Source organism: Cyprinodon variegatus, unplaced genomic scaffold, assembly GCF_000732505.1.
Source record: "Cyprinodon variegatus isolate N-32 unplaced genomic scaffold, C_variegatus-1.0 Scaffold34, whole genome shotgun sequence".
NCBI lineage: Eukaryota > Metazoa > Chordata > Actinopteri > Cyprinodontiformes > Cyprinodontidae > Cyprinodon > Cyprinodon variegatus.
In genome coordinates, this window is record NW_015150487.1 from 1,100,188 (window position 1) to 1,120,519 (window position 20,332).

At 37.5% G+C, this 20,332-nt stretch overlaps 1 protein-coding gene across 13 annotated transcripts in view; it reads left to right on the forward strand.

The window, feature by feature from the left end:
- r3hdm2 (R3H domain containing 2) overlaps positions 1-20,332 on the forward strand; it is a 58,121-nt gene that overhangs the window by 1,596 nt on the left and 36,193 nt on the right. The window contains exon 1 of one of the 13 annotated variants that reach the window (XM_015402923.1): positions 9,125-9,327. The exons of the other annotated variants lie outside the window; for them this stretch is intronic. The gene's annotated coding sequence lies outside the window, so the exon portion shown is untranslated. Of the gene's footprint in view, positions 1-9,124; positions 9,328-20,332 lie in introns of those variants that run through there. 13 annotated transcript variants of the gene reach the window in all.

A 20,332-nucleotide genomic window follows, 5' to 3' on the forward strand; every position in this document is an offset into this window, starting at 1 on the left:
ACAATTTTTAATGTATGACCTGCATCACTGTACATATGATAGCCACATTTACACTGTGCGCATGGCATACAATTATGCCAATTTTCCTAATCCCTGACGGATAATTTTTTATCTAGGGTTATCTGGGTGGTGGGTGAAATGGGTGGAGGGTAAAATAGGTGGTGGGTGTGTTACTGTACTTGCATTTTTTTGCCTTGTGGTTGTTTTTTAGTCTGCTAAGTCAAAAAAGGTGTCTGATTCATGCAGTACCTCCCTGGACCCCCTGTGAAAGACCTCTACTCTAAGGCATCATGTTAAATGCAAACAAAGTTTGCAAAGTTACCGTAAAATTTCATGTAGTTTCGTTGAATAAAGTTGTGATTTAGAATTTAATTAAATGTCATTCAAAAAAGTGCAAAATACTTTTATTTGATAGTGTCTCCATAAATAAAACCATTAAAAAAAACAGAAGACAATTTTAATTTGTTATATTGTCCATAAATAAAAGCATAGCTTTTCTTACAGTTGCATGGGCGGTGCAAAATAATATTACCCTCTTCGTGTGGCCGTGTTGATGTTGTCATCAATGCACTCTCACAGTTGCTGTAGTATGGGTTGATTCGACTGAGCCTGAGGCATGAACATCCAGCAATTTGGCATTTACTGCGTTTAAGTTCATGGACGCTCTCCTGTTTCATAGACTGACAGCCAGCGACAAATTAATCATGTCTGTTTTCTTTTGCATATTTGCTGCACACAGAGCAGATCATTAGCTCAGCATTGTCATAAATAAGTCAGTCTCTTGCAAAACAGTCTTCCTGAAAGCACCATTTTTCAGTAAACTTTCTCTTCCCCCTGGGGGCTGTAGATCCTCGTTCCTCCTCCCCATTGGCATGTTGTCTTTAATAACCCTTTGAAACTGGCTGAAAAACCAGTTTAAACTCAGGAATAATTATCTTTTAGTGGCAGTGGGAACAGCTCACCGATGCGTGTCTATCCAGTCAAACGACTCGGCAAGCGACCCGTGGCTCTGATCGGCGTGTTTCGTTGGGTTGACCCGGGTTGATCAGCTAAATTACTTGACACCTTTGAACGCAACGTACAGACGTCAACAAACCGCGCCAGACGCTGCTGATCTAACAAGCCCAAACAACTTAGTTTACATTCTAAACACGGTGCGGCACTGATGAGAGATTCGGACAGATAAAGGAGTGAAATGCAGAATACTGACTATGCTCTAGCTCCTGTCCACGTTTCTCTCTGTTATTTACATCACTGATTTCTGTTGCATTGTTGACAGCAGGCGATCAGATTTGGCTTTTCTGTCAAATTGGAAAAGTGCAAAAAGCCGAACGTTCGCTGGTCAACCTGGTTTTGGAAAACCCTGGTTTTCAGTGGGAAAACGGTTTTAGAAGGCTTGGTGACTTCTCAACATTCCCTATCCCCATGATACCATGCTTTATGTATCAGCCTAGTAAAATGGATTGATCCCCAAACACCCAGTTCTAACTGGATTATTTGTTTCAGCCATTGGCTGATTGGATCACTGCTTGATCTTAAAGACGTATGTACGGAAAACAAGTTTGAGGCGGAGAAAAAGCTAGAGAATGGGAAAATGCAAATTTCAACTAAAGTGGCTGGAAAACGAGGAATTCAGGACATGACTGCAACCTATCAACATTAAAGATGACGAAGGATATATATATATATATATATATATATATATTAATTTGCTCTCATATACTTTAAGGAATATATTATTTCTCTAAGACAGGGCTCTTTAACGTTTTCCAGGCTAAGGACCCCCAAACTGATAGAGAGATGGCGTGGGAACGAAGTCATGGGTACCTGTTAATAGCATTAGATTTATTTCTAAAAGCATTAAAAGAGCATTAAAATGCATTAAATTAGAGTTACTCATTCCTAAACCCTGATTCGTCTCTAGTTTTCACCTAACCTACCAGCTCCACATCATGGCTAGTTTATTTTCCCTTTGCTTCAAAAAAGGGATTTCTATATTTGGCTAAAACTGTTGTAAATACATGCTATTGTACTGAAGAGATTTTGGAGAATCCTATTTAGCTATCACTCATTTTTTCCACTGAAAGCACTGATGTCACAATAAACGTCACGTGGTTTCATTTATTGCTGTACAAAATAGTGCTGAATAAACCACAAAAAGTGAGGAAGGTTACATAAAGACACGAATGGAAATGGAAATTCTCAGTCATCCGCATTATGGCAACAACAAAAAAAAGGCTTAAATTGGAGGTAACAGACTTTTGCTTGGTCTTACTAAAGATGTTTTGACACCCAGCAGTCTGTCAATTCTTTTGGCTTGCACCTATCTGTGCTATTTTCTTTGGAGCTTCTAACACTTAGTTGGGTATTGTTTCATATATTGCTGTTACGTTTGCTTTATTTCCATGTACCTATTTTATTAACTGGAAATTATATTAGTTCTTATTTTGAGTTTATTTTAAAATGCTATAAAAATCATATTGGATTGGAAGAGGTCAGTGAGGGTTCTCCTCACTGTTTAATCTACATTGTTAAAGGGAGGCGCGGCCAAGCTGTGGACTGGTCCATTGTCCCCTTCCGCAATACTGTCCCCTGCGTATAGACTGCGTTTAGAATCTCCTCTTCAGTCTCATAGGAATCAAAGAAAACCCCAGTGGAGTTGTGGGATGAACCGTGATATCTTGAAATCTTCCCTCTGCTGTTTGTCCATAAATTCTGTAAGCACTACTTTCTTGGACCAGCCCTTACTCTGAACATGCACCCAGCAAGGATGAAATTTGATAGCAGGCTTGAACGTGTTTCTTGAAAATCTTATTTCTGTATAAACTCTCTAGATCTGAAAATAACAATTATTCTGTTTTCCCAGTTGTCAGATTTCTACTGTGCATGTAACACAGTAGAAACATGTCCGTTATACGCTCAGTAACATCTTAAGTGGAACAACAAAGTCACAGAAAAATAATTTTGCATTTTCCTTGGGCTGTAAGGGAGGTAGGTTTATTGTCGTCATTTTCTTTTTTAGGCAAAACTGTAGCTGCTGGTGAGGTGTTTTTGTTTAACTTGAAAGACTCACAAAGTTCTCTTTGCATATCCGTTTACATCCTATATCAGTTTAAGTCATACACAATTCAACACCTTTCCAAGTTTCTCTGTCCCACTTGATTCAATTTTTTAATTAATAAAGGATTTACAGTTTGTAAAACACACATTTATGATTAAAAATGTCATGGCTCTTTGTATCTTGGCCTTAGGCCTAGTTTTTGACTGTTAAGCTTAAAATAGCCAGATTGCTGTAATAATTAGATGGAATCACAGTGCAGGCTTTCAGAGCTGTGATTCAACCATCTGTTCTGGGAAAGTTGTCTCTTATTTGTTATTTGCATTTTCAAGTCATGTGATTCTAAAAATTGGCAATGGAACATTTGTTTCTGAAATTTCCATGAAAATCTGTTCTTTGTTTTGTGATTTAAATCACTGAGATAAAAGGCCAGTTTTCGTAAGTTTGTGCTTCCCTGGAACTTTCTTTCTATTAAAATTTTTTTGAAAGGCTGACTCTGGTCTAGATAAGTTAGTTCTACTTCAACACCATTTTTTAATGCACCAAATAAGTTGATGTCTTATGCTACGTTCACACCACACGCAATTGAAGCAGCAGAAGTAGCCGTTTTACATGCAAAGTCAATGGTTGATGTGCATCAAAAGATCCTGCAGCGCATCAAGAGCAGCAGGAGCAGCGCATCTTGACACATCTGAGCAGCCGAAGCGCGCCTCATAAGATTCTGAGCATCAGAGGCGTGTGATGTGCTTCACAAGCAGCATCTGCTGGATTTGGAAAAATGTAACTTTTGCTGCTCGAAGCATCACATCAACCTATCAGAGAAGCTGATCTGAGAGCTGGCAGGGAGACAGACACAGCACTGCTCAAGCATAGCGCTATGATCCCTCCTCTGAAACAGTTTATTAAATGAGTCTGGTGGTAAATGGATAATATAAACAGGCTCTGCTTTGCCTTGTTGGAAAGGCATTGTTATAACCTGTTCTCAGCTCATGAACTAGGACCCGTATGATATCTTGTTGTTCAATAGGTTTGCCCTAAATAAAATATTTAGATATGACTTATCAAGATATTCCTGCAAAAAGGTCTGATGTTGCAGGGGCAGGTAATGAAAAGTGTTTGGAGCATGCTCTTGTTCTGATGCCAGTTTGTTTCAGCCTTTATCCAGCCTCATGTAGAAGGGCTGGTCATATCAGAGGTTATTTGCATTACAATAGAGACAGTTAGCAAGGTAGAGTGAATACACAAACTTGAAGAGGGGAGGGGGGCTTGCAGGAGAACTGGACTTCTCAGGGACTTCTAGTGTTAATGCCTAAATCAACTTAAAATGTTATTTTATTGGGTTTTTTTGGGGCGGATTTGTGCAGATGAAGCAGCTATTAGCGCGCAAGACCCATGTACGAGTCCTTTGTCCTCAACGCCGCCAACCCAGGTTCCAATCTGACCCGTGGTCCTTTGCTGCATGTCTCTCCCCCTCTCTCTTACCCGCTTTCCTGTCAGTCTATTGTCGAAAAAACTAGTGCCGTAAAAATCTAAAAAAAAAATATATGAATATATATATATATATATATATATATATATATATATATATATATGTGTGTGTGTTTTTGGTTCCCTTTTATTATTCAAGTGTCTGCAGTTTGTACCACATACCTGGAAAAACGCTACTTCCAGCGGTGCTAACGGTAGTGGAAACCCTCCAATTCCCAATGAAAATGCACCGCCGGTATGTGGGGATCTGAGCAGCTCCGAGAGCAAAATAATACTTTAACGCAGGATCCTAATCTGGATAAACTGACTGCCCAGATTATGTTTTCAGGTGTACCTACTCGCTTAAAATAAATAAAAATTAAACCTACTTTTTTACCAGCTTATCACCACAAATGTAGCAAAGCCACTCTGGCATTGAACACAGGAGCAGCAGAAGCATCAGATGCATCTGTATGCAATTTACTGGACGCTCCTGACTTGTGTCTGACCATAATGTGTGCAAGCATAAAAAAATCAAGGATTAGGTGCCTTTAAAAAAACTTTTTCTGCGCCCCAATTAAAAATCCAGTCTAGTGACGGTATAGAGAACCGGTGTGTATGATTGTTAAGCTACCTTGTACATTGACTTGCATATGTGATTGCTGTTTTCAAAGCAATTAATAAACAATATCATAAGCTGCCTTTATGAACTAAACTGGTTACACTAAAGCACATGCTTTTAGAAGATTGGTGGATTCGTCCACTGGAATTATATTGTAGCGAATAATTCAGTAACGCACAAACATAAATTAATACATTTAAAATAGGTCTAGCTTAGGGCTTGCAATTATGGAGAAAAATATCTTTATTCTTAAGCCGGATGGTGATATATTTATCTCAATATGTTATTGATAGAGTATATATGAAAGGCCACATCTGAAACAAAGCTTTGTCTTTGTCTAAAGATATTGAGATAAGAATATTCTATAGTAAGATCCAATAGAGGTGAGTCATTGAATCTACAATCTACTGTTGCTAAGGCCACCAGTAAGAGAGTGAAAATAATCTGCTTCTCTGACAACATATTTTTCCCCTTTGTATCCTGCAGCTTGTCGCTCTTTATTTAGTACCTTTTTCTGCTTGAAAAAAATGACAAGAAATAAACCTAAAACAATTTCCTTGCTCAATTCAATGTGTTCATTTTGGTTAGTAAATGCAAAACTTGTTTTGCAAGCATCTGTTTTTGTATTTTCTACATATTAAATAAGAAGTGCCAGGGTTTCTATTATGTTTCATAGAGTCCCAGTGTTAAAACAATTGACTTTAACCATGTTTGATGTAATCAGTTTGTCAACATGGTGTCCATATCTGCTTCTGTCTCTGAATCTGTGTATACAGCACCATAAGTAGAAGAGAGTCTTTTTCTAGAGAGATTTGAAGAGCTATTTATAGATCTCTGCCAAAGCACCAAGCCTGGTGCTGTTGCTGCTGAGTCTCTTCCCTCAACCACTCCTGATTCTGTTCATCTCCATTCTTATTTGTTTCCCTCCATCACGTTCTCTCTACTCCTATTGAATTTACCATTTTAGTGTTTTTTTTTTTTCCACTTTGCTTTCCGTGTCCATCTTTTTTTTAATTCAGATTATTGATCAGAGCAGAAAGGCTCTGACAGCATAAAGTCTGGCCAAAGATTGAGCATGTCTCATTCACTTAAGGGTCGGTGATAAATGAGTGGACATTTCTCTGATGAATAAGAAAAGAAAATGTGTACATGTTTATTCCAACATTTCGGAAGATTTTGCTTAGTGTGTGGAATCATATCTTAAAAGTGGTTTATTGTAGGGGGTGTTATTTACATTGTAATAACTGCATGACATACATTCTATTCTAGTGAAGTACATGTTTTTTCCCCCCCCAGTGTTAAGTGAACTAATCAGGCAAACCCCAGCCTTTGTATCTTTGTCAGTCTGTTCTTGTAGAGCTTGCCGTTCTCTTTGGGATATTTCCATATCTACTGCAACAGTGTGGTAAAAGAAATAACCAGGTGGATCAAGTTCAGAAGCAGCTGGACTTTTTAGGCATTAGATGGCATTAGTGCCCTTTATCCTGGTCATGTGGTCACCCTGCGACAAATTTGTCCAGGTCATGCTAGGATTGCTAAGTCATCAAGTGGTTTGTTTTAATAGAAAAGCAGTTTGAAACATCTGAGGGAAACATTCTTGCTTTGCTTTGTCTGTTTAAGTTCTGCAGGATTCATAAATTGCACTATAGTTAGAAGACAGCACTTACCATTGATGCTAATGCTGTCCTGATTTAGCCTAGGGAAATTCACCATGTGAGCATAGAAAACTTCTCTACTCTCTTTATATGAGCAAAAACAGACTGTAAATTTAAACCTCTCTCTTAAAGTAGACAGACACTCTGGAAGGTAAACAGAAGGTTTTCTCATTTGTGCTTAAGGTGCCAAACTGTCTGGAGAAGCATTTAGAGCAGAAGACCTGTTAGAAAACAAAAACTGTCATGCTTTCAGGGTAATTTTATTTCACAGGGGGTAATTTAATGCGCAGGGGACTGTTGCCATAGATAACTGAAATTATTAGGCATGCACCGAAAATTCGGCCACCGTATATATTTTTGGCTAAAAATGAGTGGAAAGTGAAGTTTAGGCCGAAAGACATTAAACAACAAGGCCGGAACTTGTAATGTTCGACAAACGGCACATCCAGCACAGGGGAAAAAAAGATTGCAAGCAAACAGCTCATCCAAACATTCAGAGACTTTGTCGAGCGCGCTAAGTAAATCTCTGAAGCACGAGAGCACAGGTTGCAGAGCGGATCTTGCCGGAGCTGTTGGTGCGTCGGATGATTTGACTGATGGATTGCGAGTTTAAACGCTGCACATTGGTCTCACTGCATGCTCAGGGCAGTTGCACATAATTGCGACAGAAATCCAAACATCCCCATCACCATTCTTAATATGGGAAGAATACGACAGAAAAGGCAACTGCCATCGAACATGGCCACTTGGTGGACGTGTTTGAAAAAGCAAGAAAGTTTCCTAGTGATCCTGCTAATGTGAAGGACTTACTAAAATGTCAATGGTAAATAAATATTTCGGTACTTTTGTTATTGAATAATTTATATTGATAGAAATGCCTTGAGTTTAAAACAATATGAGTTTGTTTAAGTAGATTAGTACACATCAGGGCCAAAAATGCTGTAATTTTAATATTTGACATAATGACTTCTTTCGGTTTTTCACGTTAATTTTTTTTGTTTCGGCCGAGAATTTTCATTTCGGTGCTTCCCTAGAAATTACTAAAACTGTGTATATATTGGTATAAAGATAGTAACATTGGTTATGCTGTAGCTTCCTTTTTCTGGGAAGAGAGTTTTTACTTGATGAGCTATACTGCTTTGTTTATTATTACAACAAAATAATAAGTGATTATGACTGCATGTTATAAAGAAATTTAAAAATGTTTATCGCAATAATTGAATTAGTTGTATTTCCCAAACTTTTTCTCCCTTAACTCGTTTCTTTTAATCATGATGGGGACAGTAGTTCATTCATTTGCACCTTTGCCTTATAGTTAGATATATAATGAAGATTAATTGATTCTAAGTTTTATTATATGGGTTCCATTGTTATAAATTATTATTATGAATTAAATTTCAAGATCCCAATGTTCCTGACTTAGAAATCTACATCTACTGTTTTTGTTGTCAAAAAACAGCAAGTTCACTTCTCAAACACAAAACAAAAAAGAAATTTTAAGCTGGACAAAAACCTTAGCTGGCCACATAATTCAGTTTAAACCTTTCCCAATCAGACTTGTATATGCCAGATCCCAGCTCCAGAGCTTTTTAAGTTGCTGTTAAAATAGTTTTTGTCGCTGAACTTTTATATGCCCCTCCCACAGCATCTTTCAGCTGACGTTTGCAGTAAAGTCACTGCAGGGAGAACATGTAGTCTTGGGGGAATAAGGTTTTTCTTTGCTAATGAGGTGGTTTAATTTTTTTTTTCTTCCCTTCAAACATTACTCCCCTTTATATGCTTTTTATTTCCAACACTGCAGCAGTGCTAGAGTTTCACCAGCAGCTGTCAGTACTTGAAGCTTATTCAGTTTGTCCAGACTCAGGCTCCAGATGATGATAGACGCTTCAGAAAAATGGAGTGATGAATGGCGCCTAGTGTGCCCGCAGACTGGGTGACGAGTTTTTTTCTTTTTTTTTTCTTTTTTTTTTGTTTTTTACAGAATAATACCAAACCCTGACCTGCAGTTATTGAAAAATAAAATTTAATGCAATCAGTCATTACAGAGAAGTGCTGTTGAATCAAGTGATGTGCTAGTTGTTCCAAGCAGCCCTTTTAACAGCTGGGCTTCTTGTATGCACTGCTTTGGCCGTCATTGCAATTATACTGTTACAGAAGCAGAGAGCAAACAAGATGTGTAGGAGAGAGAGTGAGAATCTGCACGAAAGGGAGGGTTTGTGGAGCAGGGAGCGGTACAAAGTGTGCGCATGATAGCATTAGAGTGGTAGGCAAAGAGGGGGCTAGTTTACGAGCAACGTTTTCTCTTTATGGCTGTTTTGCTTGGGGAATCCAAAACACGTTTTCATAAAACTAATTAAAAAAAAGCAGTGGTGATGGAACCTCTAGGAGGGAAGAGACTGCATCAGGCGTGAGGATGGAAAAAAAGTACAGTGAGCTAAAGATAGTGGCAGACCTGAAGTGTCTTGAATCTCTTTTCACTCGATTCAGAAAATGGAGTTCCTTCATTTGTGTGTCTACATGCTGAGGTAAACCTTGTAAAAGCATGTTTTTGGATTGAGGATTTGAGGTTATGTTGTATTTATGTATTAGTCTTTGAGCTTTATTTGTTTGGTGTATGATTACGTTTCTTTACTTGTCTTTTCACTATTGTAATTACTTAAAATGCATTATTTTGTTTTTGCTATAAAATATTAATTTGAAAGGTTAATGTAACCTTGCTAAAATCATAGAGTAGCTGGAAAATAGTTTCCCACACCCCTTTGACCATTTTTTCTATATAACTCATTTAGGCTGGGCTGTTCCATTCCTTTTACATTATTTAATACTTAGTAGTTGGTTTTGTTTTGAATGAAGTTTGTATTCACTTCATAAGTCATGCTTAATAAAACGGTACAGACAAAGTTATTGTTTTTACTGAAGCAAATGATGAGGTAATACGGAATTCCCTTCCTCCTTCTCTGTGTGGGGAGGGCGGGGGTGGTCTGGTGGGGTGGAGAGTCACCAAGAAGTAGGCGCTGCTCTGCATCACTCTCACTTTAAGGAGGGAGGGAAGAAGTGGCACCTGCAGGTTGGAAACAGCTTACATAAAGCACATGGAAAGTTCTGCATGATACCCCCTCCCCTCCAATTGTTTGCACCTTTTATTTATGGAACACCGTGTGCAGGAACAGAGAGTAGATGGAAGGTTAGAGGGAGGCTGCACAAGCATCAGAAAAAGCATAACAGAGGCTTCTTGAATAAAAAATCTATTGCTATAAATAGCAATCCATCCCCATGGTGTAAGCACCGTTTCTGGTTTAGAGGACCAGGCTTTTCCCACCCTGAACTTGTATGTTGATTCTACCCTCTTAAAGTCAGAAACACAATACTCTTCGTCGTTTCCTCTCCTTTTTTTGCATTTTTGTTCACTTGGTCTAAATATGTCTTGTGTTGTTTCTGGGCTGTTTATATAATAAGTGCCTCCATTTGCATGTGTGTGCGGTATTGAAAATGATTAACATGCATCTGCATCCATATAGGCAGTTGGAGGTGTTCAGTTTATTTAATTTCTTAGATATAAATGAGAAGAATTTAATGACTATTTAGTCTGTAAAAACAAGTGATCACCAGAAACACCTAACACTAGATAAAAAAAGCTCTTTTGGTGATAGAGGCGCAAATGTCTTTCTTTTTTGAAGTAACGTTAAAAAAAAAAAGGGAGAAAGGGAGGTTAGCTAAATTTCCCAGGGAGAACTGAACTTACATAAGATGTACATTTTTATTTACATGTCTTTAATATTGAAAATCATCGTGATGGGGTGATCAGTAGTTTCATAACTTGCAACTTCGTATTTCAAATTTCCAGGTAGCATTAAATGCAGATTATACTTCTGCATCCGCACACATCAAATGTGGCTTGGGTCTGGTTGCGAACCATTTTTGCTGGTAGGCTTCTGCACTGTCGAATTTCTAGGGACGCACAGCAGTTTCCAGCCAAGGCGCAAGGGGGAGCCTATTCGGGAACTTGCAAGAACTTTGGCGGATAGTCACAAGAGCGTTTTGGCAGAAACCTTGGCATCTTCATATAAGGCATCATACAAGTGGTTGTACCTATGAACCTCCTCGATTAACCTTTCGTCATAGTTATCCATTGTATATGTTCCTCTGTTTTTAAAAATGGCGCGCCCCGATACCGAATCGAGGAGGACGACCACACAGACCGCTGGAAAGGCATATCAAGGACCAATCACGGCTACTTTTTGTCTGCACACTTCCGCGCAGGTTCGCGACCGTCTGACGCGTAGTCAGGATTTCTTTAAGGTGCTTGACGACGGTTGAAAAACCTCTGCGCGGGGGGCGTGGTCGCACACAGAGACAGATTTGATGATTGCAGAGGCTATGCATCAGAAGCATAAATTGGCCCTTACTCTCCAAATGAATTGTCAAATAAGTGTTTATATTATTATTTTTATTTTTTGGGGGAGAAGAACGCATAAAAAGAGACAAAATAGGAAAAGCATCAAAAGGCTAACCTCAAACTAACTACTGTTAGACGTAGTCTGATGTGAGAAGGTTTACACTTAATATGGAGTGTAAAGATAGTAAAAACTATTAGGGATCTACCTCAAGCCTGCAAAATGTTGTCGGCTTCATGAGACCAGATTTTACAACTATAATTGGAGCCACTGAAAAGTAAATAAACCATTTGATAAAAATGCTGCATTGTTATTGTTACCAACTTTTAGCCATTCACAGTAGTCTCATGCTATTGAGCTTTTTTAACAAAGCATTATGAGTCTGGCTCATGAGAGTCTTTTTGAGAAGTTTTATTACAAACTCTCATTGCATATTTATTGTCAGTTTTATTTGACCATAGTCACACATTAGCATCTTCCACCACAACATGTTGGTTCTATTGATTATTCTGATGATTAAGTAATTGTGCAGGTATTTCTCTTATCTGCGTAAACATATTTTATAACTAGTAGATAGAAAAAGAGCATTAAACCTAAAAAGAATGTTAACATTTTGGTGCTTATAACGCTTATGGGAAAAGAAGGAAAAAGAGGTAAAAAGGCTTGAGATTTTTGGGAGGCAAAAATACATTTTAACAGGTAAACAGATGGCACAACACATTGGTGATGTGACACTGCTGTCAGGTCAGTTACGTGACCCGGAGACTAGCTTCTAATCTGAGCTAGAGCAGCAGTGACAACACACACTCACTTTCACACATGAAAAATAAGTAGGGGGCAAAGCCCCCATCATGCTAACAGTGGATCCTTTTTAACTTAACTCCATCAAAAAAAGATTGTTTCAGGAGTTTTTTAGGAAAGGAAAAAAAAGTTTTTACATTTTGAGTTTAGATTTTGTACACTAGTAATTAATCAGCTTTGTGTGTTTTTACAGTTACAGCCTGGTAGCTTGATTGGCTGAATCCTTTTCCCAGCATGAGGCTAGCTGGCTGGCAACACTCAAGGCGTGACCACTGTTGTTGCATGGCAGCCTAGAGACCTGCTTATAAGTGTACGAAAGAAAAGTCATTGCATGCGACTTGATCACAAAGGGAAATTTTCATAATTTTGAAAAAAAAATCTGTTTGATTTATATTATAAATTAACATAAAGAAGGTTCAATACTGTAATTACCTTTTTTTTTTTTTTTTTTTTTTTTTTTTTTACATTTTATTTATTTTTTTTGATAATTAGAGATACAGTTTGGAGTGTCTGGCATATTTTTTTTCTCCCAAAATATGTTTGCTCCATTAGAATGATTAGCCAAAATAACAACAACACACATTTTGCACTTTAAATATCGTTTTAGAGGACTTGTTTTACTAAAGAGAGAGGGGAGCCTTTTCAGATATTTTTTTTCTTAAGAGTATTTAGTTTGCATTGAATATGATGCATTGTCACATAAAAACACAATTCAATAGGCAATCATATTCCCATATTGGAAAATAATACTCACATCTTACAGCCCAACATTCAGATTTGAGTATTATTTTTCGATATGGGACTTTGATTGCACTATTTTCAAATATTATAATCCTGTATTTTTCCCCCCAACCAAATACAATTAATATTTTTCTCTTTATTTGCATTTTCTACCTTAAGTTTTATTAATGAAAAAACAAAGGACATGCTTTAATTTTTAAAAACTTAATCATTGAACCTGTTAAACACGCTTGTAAGAAAAATAACAGTATAATTACTGTATCTTTGCAGCTAGTGATATTAAACAACCACTATTTGTTATCAGTTATGAGAAGACATCTAGGAAAAAATAAGTGATAAACTGACTTGCCGTTTTTTGAAAAAAACATGAAATTTGAGTCACCAAATCAATTAATCGTCAAAGCCTGTCCAACAATGCTTCTTTAAATCTGTTTCAATAAAAAGGGTCAGGGATGTTGCTAAAGATCACCAAAATAACCTTCTATATTCTGCATATCTCAAGGGTAATAATTAGAGTTACATATGGGTGTTTTTTTTTTGTTTTTTTTAAGGAAAAAGTGAAAAGCATTTTTCCTAAAAGAAAAAAAAGGAAAATATTCTATAATGTGATTAAATTAATGCTGAAGTTTTGCAGCAAAATTTAAGCGATTAATGTCATTCTAGTTGGCATGTCACATCTGAACAATCAGTATTATCAAAAATATGTTGGAGTGGGATGCTCCTTGCCTGCAGGAACTGTGTGTAGCAAATGTTTCATTTTGCATTCTGGCTAAATTATCCATGGAAATGGTTAACTATAGTCGGTTGTGAGCATGCATCTCTAACATGCGTTACCTTGGGGTTTATAAAAATTTGGCATGGGGCCAAATCAGTTGTCTGTGAGAACTACCATATTTTCATCTGTACAAAGGTTGCTGCGTGCAAATGTAGCATTTATTTTGACATAAATACATTGCAAGCTTGTGTGCTATAGTTAAAGTTATCTGTTTTTGATGGCCTTAGTTGCATTGCAAAGTGGGGTTTGTGGTATGAATATTGATAAACAGCCTGTATGTTTGTTGAAGGCTTTTAGATGTTCACCAACATATTTGTGCACTAAATAAGAATGCAAATGGTTTGGCTTCAGAGTAGAAACTGTTTCTGAGCCTGGTGGACTTGCTCTGGATGCTCCTCAGCCACCTGTCTGAGTAACGTTCTATGTGCAGGATGGATGGAGTGAATCATGATGCAGAACACTCTCAACACTAAATAAGCACAAGTAAATACAAGCAACCAAAAAAAAAGAGGAAAAGGGGTTTTTCGAGTACGATCAAGAGTCTCTGAGGTATCTGAATCTTAAGGCTTAATGTATTCAAGGTGTCCTTTTAAAATAGCAGCAGATAAAGGTGAATAACTCTGATGCAGAAATATTAAATGGGATCAAAGCTTTAAAAAAATTACAATTTCTGAGGAATGCATTAAAGTACATTGACACTGGTAAGAAGGGGTTAATTCAGCTGGTACTAGGCAGTTTCAGGGCAGGCCACCTTTAGCAAAAGAAGGTTAGAATAGTCATAAAATGGAGAGTGGTGACCTACTGGTTAGAGGAGTGCTTGCGTTCTAAGAAGGTTGCAAGTATCCGATCGGATCCCCACAGCCTGAACCCTGGGTCCCTGGGCAAGAACCTTAAGCCTCTGTTGATCCACAGGTTCTGCACAATGGCAGCCCACTGCCAGAGTATTTATTATTGATTAGATGAAAGAGGCAAAAAGATGTTTACTTGTTGGCTCAGGGGAATGGAGGTAGCGGTGTTTTGGTTCAGTTTGGTCTGTTTTGGTTGGTTACGTTCCAGGGAAGAAGCGTGTCTCGATAAAATTTAGGAACACGGCCTGACTTAATCCCATTAGCTAGGGAAACTCCTGGATCTCTGTGCGCCACTGTTGTGGATTGCCATTTGGTATGCTAGATTTATGTATGTTTAACGTGTGAGAAAACTATTTTTTGTTCAGTCAGTATTTAAAACATCTTGCACAATAAATGTTTTATTTGTAATTATGCCAAACTGCCACCATAACATGTTGGATAGGTCTCACTGCTTAAACCATCCCAGAGTCTATGTTGTCTGAGGCTTAATTGCCCCTAGTAGGGTCTCCCAAGACACACAGACTCTGTAGACCTTATGATGCTTTAAAAATCGAGGTCTGTAAAGTTGCCCTGTAGGGTGGAACCTGGCTGAGGGTGAGGGTTCGTCTCTGAGCTCTTGGTTCCTCCCCACGGGACGGGAGGGTCCATGATGTTAAGGCCAACCTCTGCTGGGGCCACCACCTACACGGGGAACCATGTGGGACATGAACAAAGAGGATTGGGCAAGAGACATAAGTGACCTGATCCATGCTTTGAATGCCTTCTTCGGGAGGTTTGATCAGGCCATGGTTGAGGGGCTATGTCTCGTGAACGCCTTGAGCTTCCCTCATCAGAGCTGGAGGAGGTGCTTTGGAAGAGTGAGTAGGAGTCTGGGGGTCGGGGAGTCTCTGCTTGAACCGTTGTCCCTGTGAGCCGGTCTTGGATAAGTGGAAGACGACTACATTAATAATGTGCTACTTTTTTTTTAGTTCTACAAAATAAAAAAAAAAATAAAAACAAATGGTCCAATGTAATCAAAAACCTCATAATAAAAGATAAAACTAAGGTTATTTTTTTTGATGATGGCTGCTTATAAATTGTTAGCTGATCAATAAGATCGGTCAACTTGACCTCAACTCAGTTTTTTATAACTTGCATCTCTAGTACTTAAGGTTTTCTGGTACTATTACTAGAAAAAAAACACTTGATCATTTCAATATAATGGTAATTTGTTTCTGTCAAGGCGTTATTATTTATTCTGTCATGTCATTATTATTTATTCTGTCATGTCATTATTATTTATTCTGTCAAGTCATTATTATTTATTCTGTCAAGTCGTTATTTTGGCCAGTAGGAAAGGGGTAATAGTCCTGCGCCAGAGCTGAAAGCAATCTGACATTTTAGACAAATCCGAATGACTTAATCTATATGCCCTTTAACAAATATTAGTATTACACATGCACTTTGACTACTGCAAATGCCAACGTTACTTTTTTTTCTCCTTATTTTTCTTGTTCTTTGAAATAGCTTCACAGACCTGATGTACAACTCCATAGAAACTTGTTTTTGCTTGTTGTCTTTGCAATAGTTTTCGCTGATAAGGCAAAAACTGCCATTAAAATGATCTTTTGTCCATAGGAGTTAAGACCTCCCAGGGTTACATTTCCAAGCAGACAGCGATCTCTCATTTACACTGCTGCAGCTATCATGATGTATATGTATTTTTCTAATTCTCCTACAAAATTTCCTTTTTGTGAATTAAAGCTTTTTAAAGTAAAACTTTTTTTTGCCATTTAACATTAATGCTACATGAAAAACCTGAATGAAATAAATTTACTGTTCACTACTGAACAATAGTTTAATATATAGATGTAGATACATATTAAACAAAATTCAATATCTTTCCAATTGATTCATTTGGTGCCAGCATTTTCGATTAACCAATCCATCATTGGAGAGCAAAGTGTATTAAAGAATTAAAGAAAAATAAAGAAAATAAACTTTTCTTTATTTATTTTAAACACAATTATGATTTAGAAGTTGCTAAAACTATGTCTCTTGAGATACAACATATTTACATATTCAAATGTACATAAGGCGTCAGCCTCACCGACACAAGCAGTTTTTCAGTTTAGGGGTAAGGGTTTTTAATTGTTTCACCCAAAGATGGGGATAAGTGACGGTTTGCTCGTGGATGAATAAGTGAAGCTACCTAAGTGTGTTTAACATTGCATAATATATAACAGTCTCTATATCAGGTTACAGTTTAAATCAATTTCAATCATGATAAGAAAATCAAAGTGTAATTAGATAGACATGAATATAATTTAAAATACATTTTTCAATGAGATTATTATCCCATTATGGTTCATTCCTTCATTACACCAAACATATTTTTTGTGATCAGGATTGAGATTAAATATTTAAAAGTCATAGTTATCACTGTTTTTAGCCATATTGTCAAGCCTTGTCTGAAAGTCTTCACATTGTTGATGTGATGTCAATCTGTTTATCAAAGTTCAGCTTTAAGAGAGCAGATAGTCTTTGCCCTCATCAAGATGGAGTGAAACAGATCTGCGTCTGGTTAGGAGAGTGTTAGGAAAGCATTTGTCAGTCTCCTCATTTCAATAACTGTGTGTGAATGACTCACCTTCTGATCACTTGGAAAATCCAAGAGTGTCTGTGTGGACACCTCCAAACCATATTTTGTTGCATGTGTGGGTATTACCGTGTATGTGGGAAGGAAGAGGGTTATCCAAGCTTTAAGTAACTGAAGTTGTGTCTACTGTGTTTCCGTTTGCTGTTTCATAATTATTTTTTGGACCCTAATAAAAGAATACACAGAGCCTTGTAATTGGGCAAAGCAAGGGGTCATGCAAGTAGAAAGGAAATGAGAAATAAGGGGGTGTTGAAGCATATGGCAGCTTCTCTCTTGGTGACAGAGCCTGTTGCCATGGAGCTGGTCTTCCCATTGGTGGAAGCTTGGTCCAATCACATAAGAGTGCAGATTGTTTCATCATTGAGAAGTTTTTCCTCTCTTCCTGTCTCACTATTCACCCCTTGCTTCTCCATGTTCCTCTCCTGTCTTCTCCTCCCTATCTCACTGACACCCTCTTTCACTGCTCCCTGCTTCTCACATTGAAAGATGCTGACAAATTGCATAAGGTTTATAATAAGTGCAGTAGCTGACACCCAGTTTTATTCTGGGAAAGTTCAACCAGCAGTACAGGCACTGCAAGCAGAATATTCCATAAAGCTTACCTATATGGCAATTTAACTCTGTTTCTTGAGATTCTAGTCATTATACATTTAGGAACCCCAATTAGCCTGTATCTGTCATGTTGCAGAAGGTTTGACTGTTTGAAGAGCACAATAGACAGGCTAGCTGCTTAAGAGTCACTGCTGTTTTAAGTGTTTTTTTTTGTTTTTGCTGTCTTGGGCTGTGTACATTTTGCCATCAGCTGTAACTCTTCCCATTTGTGTGGTAGCAAACCTATTTTAAGAATATTGCCACCACCTAAAGTGCTAGATTGAGACGGTTATTGATTTTATCTTTTAAAATGTAATATCAGGAATTAATTGCTCTGCAATTTTAAAATTACATTTTATTTTATTTACTGAGAATGCAATTAATTGTCCTGGTCTTGAGCCTTCCAAACTACACTAAGGTATCTTTCACAAATGTTTAAAGACCGCATACCAGAAAAAGCTGTCTTTACTTTGCACCGGTAGTATGTGTATAAAACGCTTAACTATAAGCTTCACTTAAATGTAAGATGTTGAGCCTTGCATCCTATACTGCATAGGTAGTTTAAAACCTCTGCCGTATTTTGCAAAAGTTTAAGATGGGTGGTCTGTATTATTTGTTCTTAATAAAGAGAAATATTATTATTATTATTAGTATAAAGAATATATAAAGAAGTACTTCCAAAACCTGCTGGACAGGTTCCTCAGAATGGGAATGTTATGGGGAGCCACCCTTTTGTCATTCCAGTCGTCACTTTAAAAGAATCCTGGTTTTGTTTTTGAATTTAGCATAGGTTTAATCTTGCAATGTTCTCTAGGCCTTACACTAAATGATCAATACTAGGAAATGCCTTTTGTCCTTTTGCAAGTTTTTTATGACATGGTAATTGGACTCAATGGATGAATGGAAAGTTTAATTGCTTTCCACCAATTTATAGACTTAGAAGATGTTTATTTTAATTTTGTATGCAGTCTGTTCATCCCCACTGCTAGGGAAGTCAGTTTTTTGTGGGAAAATATGTAAAGAATGTTAAATCAAAAAAATTTGTTGCATAGACGGCCAACCGCTGGCTGATTCCAGAAGAGAAACTGTTTTAGAATAGGAACTAAAAATGTAATTTATGAATTCTGCAAAAGTTTGGCTGAGAATGTACCTGTGTGCCCCATTGACTTCCCTTGACTGATATTATCGGAACAAACGGTACAGAGAGAGCTAATGTTCCTGTGCTACTTAAACTAAATACTTAAGCAAGGAGAAATGGGCTCGTGCATGCTCTCTCACGTATTTATTTAGGCGTTCCTTCTTGGGAGCGGGTATAGGATTGTGCAGCTGCATTTTTATTTATTTTTTTGTGGGGAGGGCGTTTTTTTTTTTAAAGAAATTTGAAACAGTTGGTGCTTAAACATTGGATATAAGTGAGTGAGATGAGTAGATTTCAGAAGAAGTGGGAATGCAGCCATCAGTATTGCCTTCATCGGAGAGAATGTGGGGGAGGTCTTGGTGATGGGTTCACATAGACAAAGACTTGACTGGAAATGCAACTGGGCTTCATGAAAGAAAAAACCTACGCTCCTCAGTGCTTCCAGCATGTTGAAAAATATTGTCCTTGAACCTGTTATAAAGAGTCTGATCTCTTCCGCCGTAATTTGTTGGAGATTTAAGACATTTGCATCGAAGCAAATGTCTTAAATTTTAACAAGAATGGCAGTACTGTTCTAGAGAGGATTTTACAAAGGAAAACAATTAGGTTTTCAAAATAATACCTTGATCATCATCCATTCATCTATTAATTTTCCGTTTCACGCTTATCCCAAATGGGGTCGCGAGGGTTGCTGGTGCCTAGCTCCAGCTGTCTACGTGCGAGAGGCGGGGTACACCCTGAACAGGTCGCCAGTCTATTGCAGGGCAACCTTGATATCACTGATACTAAAAAAAATCCTCATTTGAGTGACACTATGTAAACTGGACAATTCATATCTCTCAAGTGTTTACACTTCTCTCTGCTGCAACGCTGCAACAACAGAGGTTTGAAGAACACCTGCTTGCTTCTGATGATTTTCCCACAAAAAACTTTCTTTTGCGTTAGCACAAATTTGAAGAATAGGTAACCATTGAGTGTTTGCGTTTTATAACTCATCCAATTACACTATTTTTCACTAGATGTGGATTGCGCCAATGATCTGTATTGGATCATTGGCGTCAATGAAATAAATATTTATAAACATCAAACCAGGGTAACCAATTAAAAATCAGCTTGGTCCGAATAAAGAAAATCCTAATTTAGTGTCAGATCCAACAGAAAATTAGATTGTCTGAGGTCGTAGCACCTAGAGCCAATTGAAAATGCAGGAAAAGTGACATAATGCTAAAGTAAAACAAATTAACTTTAGGTAAAATCTCTGAATTGCAAGGTAAGCCAGCAATGTTTGCCCATTTAGAAATGTACTGTGCCTATCTAGCAAGCAGGGCAGACACGTACATACACAATCATATAACAATTAAAAAACATCTACTTAGAATTTCCTTGTCTAACATTTTCATTTGATACAAAACCAATATTGCAGCTTTGAGTATATAAAAAAAAAAACATGAATGGAAAGTGATTCCATCAGCTTTCTAATGCTGTGAATTTTAGATCCATGCAGATATATTACGATGTTTCTTGGCTGATTTTAGATTTTGGATCAGGCTAATTATTGGTTTCATTTCCAGCTGGAATGTCAATTTATTTCTTTTTTTTGGAGA